The sequence below is a fragment of the Gekko japonicus genome, unplaced genomic scaffold (assembly GCF_001447785.1).
Source record: "Gekko japonicus isolate JY-2015 unplaced genomic scaffold, Gekko_japonicus_V1.1 scaffold80, whole genome shotgun sequence".
Classification (NCBI taxonomy): Eukaryota; Metazoa; Chordata; class Lepidosauria; order Squamata; family Gekkonidae; genus Gekko; species Gekko japonicus.
Genome location: NW_015168047.1, coordinates 1,148,292 through 1,159,334, shown reverse-complemented (window position 1 = coordinate 1,159,334; position 11,043 = coordinate 1,148,292). Strand labels below are relative to the sequence as shown.

Below are 11,043 nucleotides of genomic sequence, written 5' to 3'. Positions count from 1 at the left end.
AAAAATTCTGGATTCCTTTGAAGAACCCTGTGCTAATGTTAGGCTGTGGGTGAGGTATGTTGCCTTTCAAACCTGTATGTACGCTTATGAAGTAACTTGCAAGGTATAAATTGTCTTGTAATTAGCCGAGAATACTCAAGTAGTGAGTCAATAATACACCTACATTGTTTACCTCCACATGGGTGGTTAGCAAATGGCCTAGTGTTGGCTAATAAAATATTTTTAAAAGAGGTGCATCATGCTTTGTAAGTGGCTCCAGCAAACGCTACAGAAATGACTGTCCGTCTTTTAGGAGGCTAATAATATTTTTCTTGTTTCACTTCAGCCTTTTTTTTTTTTTTGGCACTGGTAAGGAACTATGCACAAGTGCCAGACATGTGGGGGCCATGATGGAGCAATGATTCTTTCTGCTTGTATTCGAGAGCGAAACTCTATTGCCAGGAAAGGTCTTGTTAATACTAAAATAAAAAAGAATGCACAAAGCAGGTTCCCACTGTAAAGTTATGCAATCCTTACGTAAAGAGGCTCGATTCTCCCATCTTAACAGGTTTTACAACAGATTACTTTCGCTGACTTGGGTGAAAGGATCGCGTACAGGTCCTCTCAACCCCACCCTGAAGTCACTGGACGCTTCGAAAGCTAGGACTAAGTTTTCACAAGCTCCCAGAAGTCCTTGCAACAGAAGGCTGGAAAACGCTGCTCTTGGTCAGCCTTGTCAATGGTTTATTGGTGGCGCACTAGAAAACATTTTCTTCTACTGCTGTCACCTGTCATTATAATATTGGCCATTTTATTCTCAATCCCTTTCCTAATAATCCCCAACATAGAGTTTTCCTTTTTCACTGCGGCAGCACACTGGATTGACACTTTCATTGAGCCATCTGTTACAACCCCAAGATCTTTTTCCCTCTCAGATGCAGCAAATTCAGACCCCATTAGCCGATACTTGAAGCTGGGACGTTTTGTCCCAATGTGCATCACTGTACACTTGCCAACACTGAACTTCATTTGCCACATTTTTGCCCACTCACCCAGTTTGTGGAGGTCCTCTTATGGAGGTACTTCCTTCCGCCTTTCTCTTTATAATTGCTGATCGTATAAATTACAAATGTGTGGAAGAGAACTGGTACAAAATAAAGTTCCTTTGATTCTTCCCCTGCCCCCATCCCACACTTTCTTTCAAAGAGCTCCAACAGCAAATGCAAGTTAGATATGGCTTCTTCTAACTCCAGCCCAAGCAAAGGTGCAACTGAAGCTCTTGGGACAGGAAAGGAAGAGGAATCTGTGGAAAGGAAAGGATGTCATTTCTCCAAAATTCTATATACACCTTAATTTGTTAAGAAAGTATCAAAATCGATGTTTTGAAAATGAAATTATCTTCCCTCATCTGTTCTCAGCAGTTGGGATCTCTGTTTAAGTCAGTGGTGTGCCTAGCCTATTTGACACCCAGAGCAGATAATTTTTTAACACCGTCTCCCTCTGCTACTCTCTTCTGTTGACTCTGGGGCAGATCAGTGGTGGTGGTGGGGGGGGTAGGGGAACGAGCCCTCAAAAGCAGCCTAGACAGGCTGTGCAGGACTCCTCCCCCGGTCAAAGATCCAGGCTTACTGGGGCAGCGGCGAAATGAAATCCCAGTGAAGAAAAGCGAGCAGAGGCTGGGGGAGAGGGAAACCTACCACATTCCCACTTTCTTTGATTCCTATGAGAAGTAAGGTTGCCAGAGGGGGGCGGGGGGGGGGGGGGGGGGTGTGGCATATTTTTACCCTATTCAGTTTTTACGCCTGCTGACCTGGAATGCAAAGGTAGGTGCTTGCCAAGAAAAAACTGCCCCGTGATGGTGGGGAAGGAACGAGGTTGGGGGTTGTTTGGAGGTGCTCAGGGGCTGCTCAAAGGGGTGGTAACTGGTGCACCTGTAAGCGGGCAAGTGAAATGCCTGGGAGGAGATGAGCTTTAGGAGTAGCTTTGAAGTTGGTGCGGTTGAGGAGGGGGGCACTGAATGTTTGGATGGGTTAAATTCCTTACAGGCAATGCACCCCCCCTCATTGCCTGCACCCGGGGTGGGCTGCACCTACCACCCTGCCCTTGGTATGCCACTGGTTTAAGTACGGCTTAATACAATTAAATCTGTTGTTGAATTCTAATTATGCAATTATTTATTAAGTGTTTACTATGCTGTAATAAATGTGTCCTTGAGGTGCCACAAAACTCTTATGTAAGGAGAGCAACTGGAACACTCCCTAAAATGCATTCTGCCGTGGAGTCACGATCCCATTTAATGAATCTATTTGCATATTTAATTTTCTTTTTACGTCTGATGTCCTGAACATCATATCTCAAGAACCTGAAGGCTATTTGCCTTGAACCTATATTGTGCTGCGTAGGAAATAATGTGGGGTAGCAAAAAATGTACTTTGGGATCACAAAATACCTTGAATTGTCCTTAATGTAAACGCAGCAATTTCATAGATGAACAGCACAATGCCATTGGAAATTTCTTACATTTCACAAAACTGATATGAAGCTACTCAAATGATGCTTTTTTCACAGCTATCTATAGACACTTTGTTTGGGAAGAGATTATGGATTTTTCCACATGCTTGACTTATTCCTGATTTTCTTGGAAGTTGATCCACAAGCACTGGAATCAGTTTGGGCATGGTTGTTCCACATGTCTGCCCTCCCTGTGCATTTTCACAGTTGTGGAGGCAATCTATTTTCTTCTGCACATGCCTTCAAATAAAGAGGATTGTCAAGGAAGGGCACTGGTATCATCAGTGGTACCATTGGAGGCATCACAGCATACCCCCCCCCTTTTAAAAGGCACTAAAGTATCGCTATATTGCTGGAGCCTGGTAACGACAGGCATAGGAGGTTCTCTTAATTGCCAGCTTTCATTTTGAAAAAGTAAGTCCCTAGGCTTCCCCCTTGTGGAAATATGCCTTTTTCCATATATCTCCACAACAAAAAGACTAGAGACTTACTTTTTTTTTTACTGCAAGTTAGCAATTTAGAGAAGCTTTTGTTGCAACACTCCAGCAACATATCAATATTTTGGTACCTTTTTTTTTTTTAAAAAAAGAGATTATTAATCTTTACCATGGGCGGGACGGGAGTGATTTGACCATGACAGTCCAGTCCTTAAACAGTGGGCTGGAGATGGGTGGGATTGGATGGGACAAAGAAAACTGACAGAAATATTACATACTAGCCTGCTACCCGTGTTTCGCTATGTTATTTAAGTTCCATAAATCCAGTTATAATACTGATGATGTGAAATTTGAAATGTGACATTTGTTGTAGGAATTCTAACAGAGAAGACTGTAGTGTAAGAAATGAAGTGAGACATACGTACTTTCCCCCCTCTCTACTGAAGGACCTCTCTCTAGACCACATTGGTGGTTCTGCCCTCAGGTGACAGGATCACCAGGCTCTGGAGCAGGCCACATAGAACTGTCCATTTAAGAAGCAGTCATCTGTTCAGTCAACTCCTGCCACCTTCCACGAAAGTGATGGCCTCTCTACTTGTGTTCCTGGATTGTTTTGCTCACATTTGCCGCATTCCTAAGTTGCCTCCTCCTTGTAGCGTTGGTGTATCTGGCTCAACGTTTGCTAGGAGCTTTCTTGGGGGCAGTAAGAGGTGAGAGGTGTGAGGGGGAGTTGGTGTGAAGGAGTGGTGATGTGGCGGACATTTCTTCAGGTTCACGAGGGAGGCATACATCGAAATAGCTCCTAGAAACGTCATTTACTATCTCCCCATACCCAGGCCCTGCTCCTACACCTGACAGACACCGGCCTGTCTGGTGTTGGGGGGGATTGTATTTAAAGGCATTGGGGAGGCTGGGCCAGCAGCAGTGCTAAGGCAATCCTGCTGAGCAAACCTCCCCGGCGGCTGTAAGCATCCCACCTGCTCTCCTACACCTGACAGGCAGCTGCCTGTCCAGTGTAGGACGAGAAGAGGGGAGGAGTATTAGAAGCCACTGTGGAGGCAGGGCTGGCAGGATCACTAAGGCGTTATTGCTGGGGCAGGCTCCCTCATGGCTTTAAGCACCCTGCAACTACTGCTGCACTTGACAGACAACCGCCTGTTAGGTGTAGGAGGTAGGGGGAGTGTGTTGGAAGCCATCCCACTTCCTCTCCTACACCTGACAAGCAGCTGCCTGTCCAGTGTACAAGGGGGAGAGGGGAGTAGTATTAGAAGCCAGTGTGGAGGTGGGGCTGCACCTGACAGACAACCACCTGTTAGGTGTAGGAGGTGGGGGGGAGTGTGTTGGAAGCCATCAGAGAGGCTGGGCCAGCAGCTTTGCTTCACCTCACAGGTGGTTCTTGGCCACTCCTGATTTCCTCAACTGTCATTAGCTCTCTGCAGTCCCCTGTAACTGTTGGGGTTTTTTTAACATTGGAACACTAAGCTCTGCAGCTGACCAGTCAGAGAGTGGGGGGTGCAGAGAGGCAGGTGCCTGGCAGCTGCATAGGAATCAATGGGGAAAGCACATTTTACCCCTTTTGCCCCTAAAAATCCCTTCTTAGTGAGCACCTACGGCATGGTAGGAGCGCTCTCCCCGAATCTGGTGTCTCTAGGTCCAGCGGTTTGGCCTGGGTGTTGATTTTACAGTGAGGTGACTTTCTTTTATATATATACATGAGGAAAAAGCTGACTCTGAATCGGCATCCAAAAAAACATCAGGATATAAGTGGTCTCAAATGAACCAGAAAAAAAAGAGTGGGGGGGGGGGGGAGATAATAAAAAACCCAAAGTGAAAATTAAAGGCGCAAAAATGTATGTGAAAATCAGGGGATAAACCAAAGCAGTATGGGCCCACAACCAATGTAATGGAAAAGCCCGACCTCTGTTGCCCACACCATTTCTTGCTGAACTACAAAACTAAGACGGCAGGTGTGAGTCGTCCCCGCCTTCTCCTTTACAAGGTCATAATAGTGCCAAGAAACTCAAATGAGTCAGCGGATGAATCAAAAGTGTGGGCTGATACAGCCGAACACCAAACTATGCTGGATGTGGCAGGTTATGTAAATCGGAAGATTACACTAGATCTCATCCCGATAAAAGTGCTGTTTCTGAAAAGTTTAAATTTGGCTTGAATGCTAGGAACAAAATCCCTGACAGCTGCAGTCATTCAGCGCTGGAATGAAGAAGGGTGCCTCTGCACCTGCGATCTCAAGCGGCGGCTGTCTACTTCCACAGTAGCCTGAGCAATAAACGCTTCACTTCTGTACCATCCGTGCTGCCATGTCAGTGCAGAGGAACCAGGGCTGGCACCGCAGACAGAAGTGAATGACTTTAATGCTGACCTTACTGCAGGACTGAATTCCTGATGGCTGAGTGTTTAAGAATGCAACCTTGCCTTAGGAAGGTTGTAGAATCCCATGCTTTAGAAATTTTGGGTTAAAATGCTGTGGAAAAATTCTACTAATGGAAGGGGGAGACAATTTTTCAATTCTCCCCTCCTGTTGCAGACCTCAGACTCACCTCTCATGCTGTTTCTGTGGGGCAGGGAACAGCATTTCAGGGATGATTTGGGGTTGTAGTCAAGGGGGGGGGAGGCAAGAAGGTCTCAGTCCACTAAAGGAGATCCCTTCTATCAGCAGAAATTTACCAACAGCACAATGGTAGAGTTGGGTAGCTGCTGCAGTGGGGTGAACGGTGAAACTTGTGCCTCCACTTGCATGGGCAGATCTTTTTGAAGGGTTCCAACCAGGCTTCCCAAGTACTTACTGTGATTCGGCGGGGGACGAAGACGTCATAGCAGGATCATTCCTGCGGGGACAACAGACGTGCTGCACCATGCCATCACCAGGAAGTGACGCTGGGCGACGCTCTGGCAATGGGGCCAGAAACTCAATGGTACCATCGAGTTTTCAGCCCCATTGCCAGAGCGTCGCCCAGTGTCATTTCCTGGCGATGGCATGGTGCGTTAAAAGGAGAAATGTTCCGGCCGGGGAGCATGTGTCCCCCGCCAGATTGCGGTAAGTACTTGGCAACCCTAGTTCCAACCCAAGGAAAGGCAGGGTATATAGAAAATCAAAATAACAGATAAATGAAGATTTATCTGAAGAAGTGAGCAGTGACTCACAAAAACTCATACCCTGCCACAATTTTTGTTAATCTTTAAGGTGCTCCTGGGCTCTTGCTTTTTTCTACAGATAAATGATTGACTTCCAAAGCAATAAAACAGATTTACCCTTCTGCAACGTGCCAGCTTCAGAAAAGCCAAGGGAATCATCTAGGGGTGGACGTTCCAAGGCTCCAGGGTGGCCACTGAGATCCCTTCCCTTGTACAGGCCAATCTTGCCTCAAGGTCACTAGTCTCCAACACATAGGTCGGGACCCGCTGCTGGCCTTTCAGTCCAAAAAGAATTTTCCTGGTAAGTGAAGTAGCCGGTCCACCCCTGCCCACAATACATAGTCATAAATGCTTACATGTAGGAAGGATGTTCTCTGATTGGGCTGTGATCGAAAACTGAGCAAAAAATGCAGGTCAACGGTAACTGGTTATACAGCAAGCGCTCAGGCGTTTCTTGATTAGTAACCACAGGAATGGCTGTTGGATCAGGAATAGCTCTGCTCCTTTATAATTTGCTCCGGAAGAGGAAGTGAAATTATCTGAACAATGTTTGCAAACATCCTGTGGGAGAGGCTGAAAAATCTCTGGCTAAGGGACACAGTCCGTGGGCCAAAAGAGATGCCATTTCAGGAGCTTTTGACCAGAGTGTTGTTGTTTTTTAAGACAGCAGGCACCTGCTCCCGCCACACCCTCCCATTCAGATTGGGTGGGGGTTAATCATTCCTTCTCCACAGTTTTTCCAACCTGAAACAGCCCTGCAGGCAGACAGCAGCTCCAGGGGTCTACTTCAGGTCTGGGAAATGGTGCAGAAGGAAAGGGTTATCCCCCTCCCCCTGTCTCAGTCTGATCCAGGTCTCTGCACACCTGCAATTCACCAAGAAAACTGCTCTGATCTTGGAACTCCTAGCACCCTATATGATCTGGGCCTAAAAGATGCAGTATTTTCTACTGCAGGTGGGAGACGTCTCTCTTGCTGCAGTGTCTAGAGCAAAGCACCAGACAGCATGTACACCTGGGAAGACAGGATCTCTAGATATGATTTCCTGGATCCAGAACTGCAAGTTATAATGGGAGTGATCTCAGACATTTTCCCACTGAAAGGATTCGTGGCAATAGCAATATCCTTTCCCATAAATGTCAGAGGTCCTGTACCTCTGAACTAGTAGTGTCCAGCAGATGGACAACAGAGTGCAATGGGACAAAGGAAAGCCCCTTCATTGCCTGCACTTTGCAGAATGTATGAAACAGTCCTATTTCAAGGGGCACTGGGTAGGTTTTACCCCCCTTGGGCTTCTGAGTTCTGCAGTGAGAATTTATCCCTGTGCAAGTTTAGGAGTTTTTACCAGATTTTGTTTTAGTTTTACCCCCCTTGGTGGGGTATTGAATTGGGCTTCTGAGTTCTGCAGTGAGAATGTATCCCTGTGCAAACTTAGGAGTTTTTTTGTTTTGTAAACTGCCTTGAGATTTTGGAAGGAGGGTGGGATAAAGACACACTAGTTAGTTAGACAGATATTTATACAGTTAACTTTTGAACTGACACCTGTAGCTGTGTTTTTAGCAGAGATCTGTTCCCAAGCTATTTGCTGGAGATAAAAGCCCTGTACACACAACAGACCTGTAAACAGGGCCAAGACACATACAGAGAGAGGGAAAGGAATGAGTGTGCCAGATCTGCCTCTTTCCAAGCACATTTGCCAAAATGCGGACATGGCATTCCCAGTCACACAGATGGAATCAATATGCGTATATGCCTATGTAGGAATGTGTTTACATTTGGGCAAGGAATGCTCATTTCTGTTCTCTGACAATATGTTCTACACAGATTAGACATGTGCAAAAGCTACTGTTCAGCTCCATACCACGAACAGCACTATCTGCTGTTCATTTCTTCATATCAAAGTCTGTTTAAAGAGACAGGATTAGTCCAGGCCAGGGCTTTATTTTGTTTTTCCTGATTAATTGGCAAACCTTATTCCTATCACATTTTCATTATGCCTCTATCTTATACTCAGTATCATCCAATTTACATGTAACAAACACTAGCTTTATCCTGTAATTCATGAACATATGTCCATAACCATATGGCCATGCAGCCCGGATTTGGAAGAAGAATATTTTATTTTAATCAGTTGACAGGGATCAGAGTAACCAGGCACTGTGGCAAGATCAGTAACCTTCATGTTGCTAATGATGAATGGAAAGCTAACGTTTGCAACAGAGGATGAGACCACAGTGCTAGCTGCTTATCTTTACTTTCCTAACCACGCCTTTACTTTTGCTCAGCACATGTTGAACCATCTTCTCTTTGGCTGCAGAGAATTTCAGAATGCTGATCATTTGTGTGGAAAGCAGACAGAAGGCTATCACCTGTACAATAACAATGCTGTGTTCAGATGTCAAAATAAACCATGGTTTAAACAGTTGATGGTGTGCACTACTAATTCTGGTTTGTCTACTTGACGTAAGTAACAAACCCGAGTTTCCTGCCTCTCTTTTATGTTCCCCCCAAATGGAGGAGACCTTCCTGCCTTCACTGCCATGTCTGTGACGAGGCAGCCACAAGGGATGGTCAAGATGGGGCCATGACAGAGCATCTGCTCTGCATGCAGAAGGCCCCCGGTTCAATCACTGGCACTTCCAGCTAAAAAGATCGGGTAGTAGACGACGTGAAAGACCTCAGCCTGAGACCCTAAAAAGCAGCTGCCAATCAGAGTAGACAATGCTGATCTTGATAGACAAGTGGTCTGACACAACATAAGGCGGCTTTGTGTGTGCCTGCTACTCACGGAACGGCAGTTCATGAATTCATACGTCATAACAAGCCATGAGTAGTACACACTGAAGTAACAAAGCAGTCTCAGTTTGGTGCCAACCAATAAGCCACAATTAGTTAGACCATCTGCATTCAGATGTTGCAATTAACTGGGGTAGGACAAACCTATAAAGGGTGGTCTGTTGTGATTGTTTCACAAGGGGAGTCACTGGAACTCCTCAATTCTTCCTTTGATGGGCCTGTTAAGAAGCACAGGTGCTTTGGGCCCTCTTGAATTTGACAGGCCGACTGAAAACAACCCACTGTGATTTAGAGTCAGTTGCCTAGGCAGGTGATCCTCTTCCCTATACTTAACAGACACACTGTTGGAGTTTTCTTAACACATGAGCTATACAATTCTTTACTAACTATCAATAACAGTATGAGGCTGATCCTGAGAGAGGCTGGTATCTGTTTTCATTAAATACCAGGAGAGAGTTTTGCATCAATTATATCTCCAAAGTTAATCTTTCAAGCAAAAAAGAAGAAGAGATTAGATTTATACCCCGCCCTTCACTACCCAAAGGTGTCTCAGAGCGCCTTACAAACTCCTTTCCCTTCCCCTACAACAGACACCCTGTGAGGTAGGTGGGGTTGAGAGAGCTCTTGACAGAAACTGCTCTTTTTCAAGAACAGCTCTTATCAGAACTACGGCTTGCCCAAGGTCATCCAGCCAGGTGCAAGTGGAGGAGTGGGGAATCAAACCTGGCTCTCCCAGATTAGAGTCCACGCACTTAACCACTACACCAAACTGGCTCTCTAAAGACCGCTGTGGATATGAATACTAGGTTTTACACAGCTTTCATTTCCCTCTACATGGCTCTAAAATTGGTTTTTAAGCCTACTCTGGAAAAAAACAGTGTTTGTTTTTTTGAAAAATATCAAGCTTTATCTGATCCTGTCAGCTGGGATTATTCAAGTCATCTGTAAGCAAGGCAAAAAGTAAACATGATACCGTTAATGTAGGATGTTCTGTTTGTCGTAAAAAGGCTTCTCTCTGTTTAACACTGAAAATATTAGTGGAACTGGTACATGTAACATAACATTTGGTAGGACCCAAAAATGTCACTAGTTAGAACAGAAGTCTCTGTCATGGGATTTGGCCTAGAAACTGCAAACTTATCCTTCCAAATAAATTGGTGATGTCTGGCTATCCCATTCCATCCACATACTCTTGAGTTGCAGTGAGAAAAGTGGACTATAAAATAAATAAATAATCATATGACGTCCCCTTATATTGAGTCAGAGTATTGGTCCACCGAACCCACTGCCGTTTACTCTCATTGGCTGAAATTTCCTAAGGAAGGGAAGGATCTTGCCGTGGAGACTTTAGCTCTTCTGTTTCTATTGCACCGCTGCTAGAATGCCACCAGGATTTTTAGAAGATTTTGTGCTGTGCTGCTTTTAGAAGTGTCAGATTTTAAACTGAAGTTGTTTTAATGGCTGTCTCTTTTATCCTGCAGTTGATGCTGCTTTGATAGGACTTACTGTGGTTTACGTTTCACAGCTATTTCTAATGCCATGAGTCAACATGTAGATATTTATAGAGAGGTGGGATACAAATGTTTTAAATAAACAAACACTGTGTGCACAAGGTATTTGCATGCAGCGTTGGCATGCCAGCTATCAGTGACTCAGGTGGAGGTGCTGTGGGTGTGATAAGAAGAGCAGCTGTGAAGGGTCAGACCAATGGTCCATCCAGTCCAACATCCTCTTTCACATAGTGGCCAGCTAGATGCCTCTTAGGGGCTTACAAGCAGGGCACAGTGGCAAAAGCTTTCCCCTGCTGTTGACCGCCAGCTCTGATATTCAGAAGGTTAATGGGCAGAGGGACTGGGACTCAGGGGAAGAGCATTTCATCTGCACGCAGGAAGTACCAGGTTCAATCCCAGGCATCTCCAGTTTTTTAAAAAAAGCATCAGGAAGCAGGTGATGTGAACGAACTCTGCCTGAGACCTTGAAGGAGCTCTGCCCGTCTGAGTAGACAATACTGGTCCAATTCAGTATAAGGCAGCTTCACAAATTCATGTGAATGTGGAGGTTCCATTTAGTCACTATGGTTAATAGTCACTGATGTGTCATGAATCTTTCTAACACCTTTTTAAAACACATGCGCATATCTCAAGATACATAGTAACAACCTGTTAAATT

The 11,043-nt window shown here is 45.2% G+C and overlaps 1 protein-coding gene across 1 annotated transcript in view; it reads right to left on the bottom strand.

Moving 5' to 3' along the window:
* The window catches only part of PRTFDC1 (phosphoribosyl transferase domain containing 1), a 62,720-nt gene that overhangs the window by 10,145 nt on the left and 41,532 nt on the right, over positions 1 to 11,043 (bottom strand). The window lies entirely within an intron of this gene.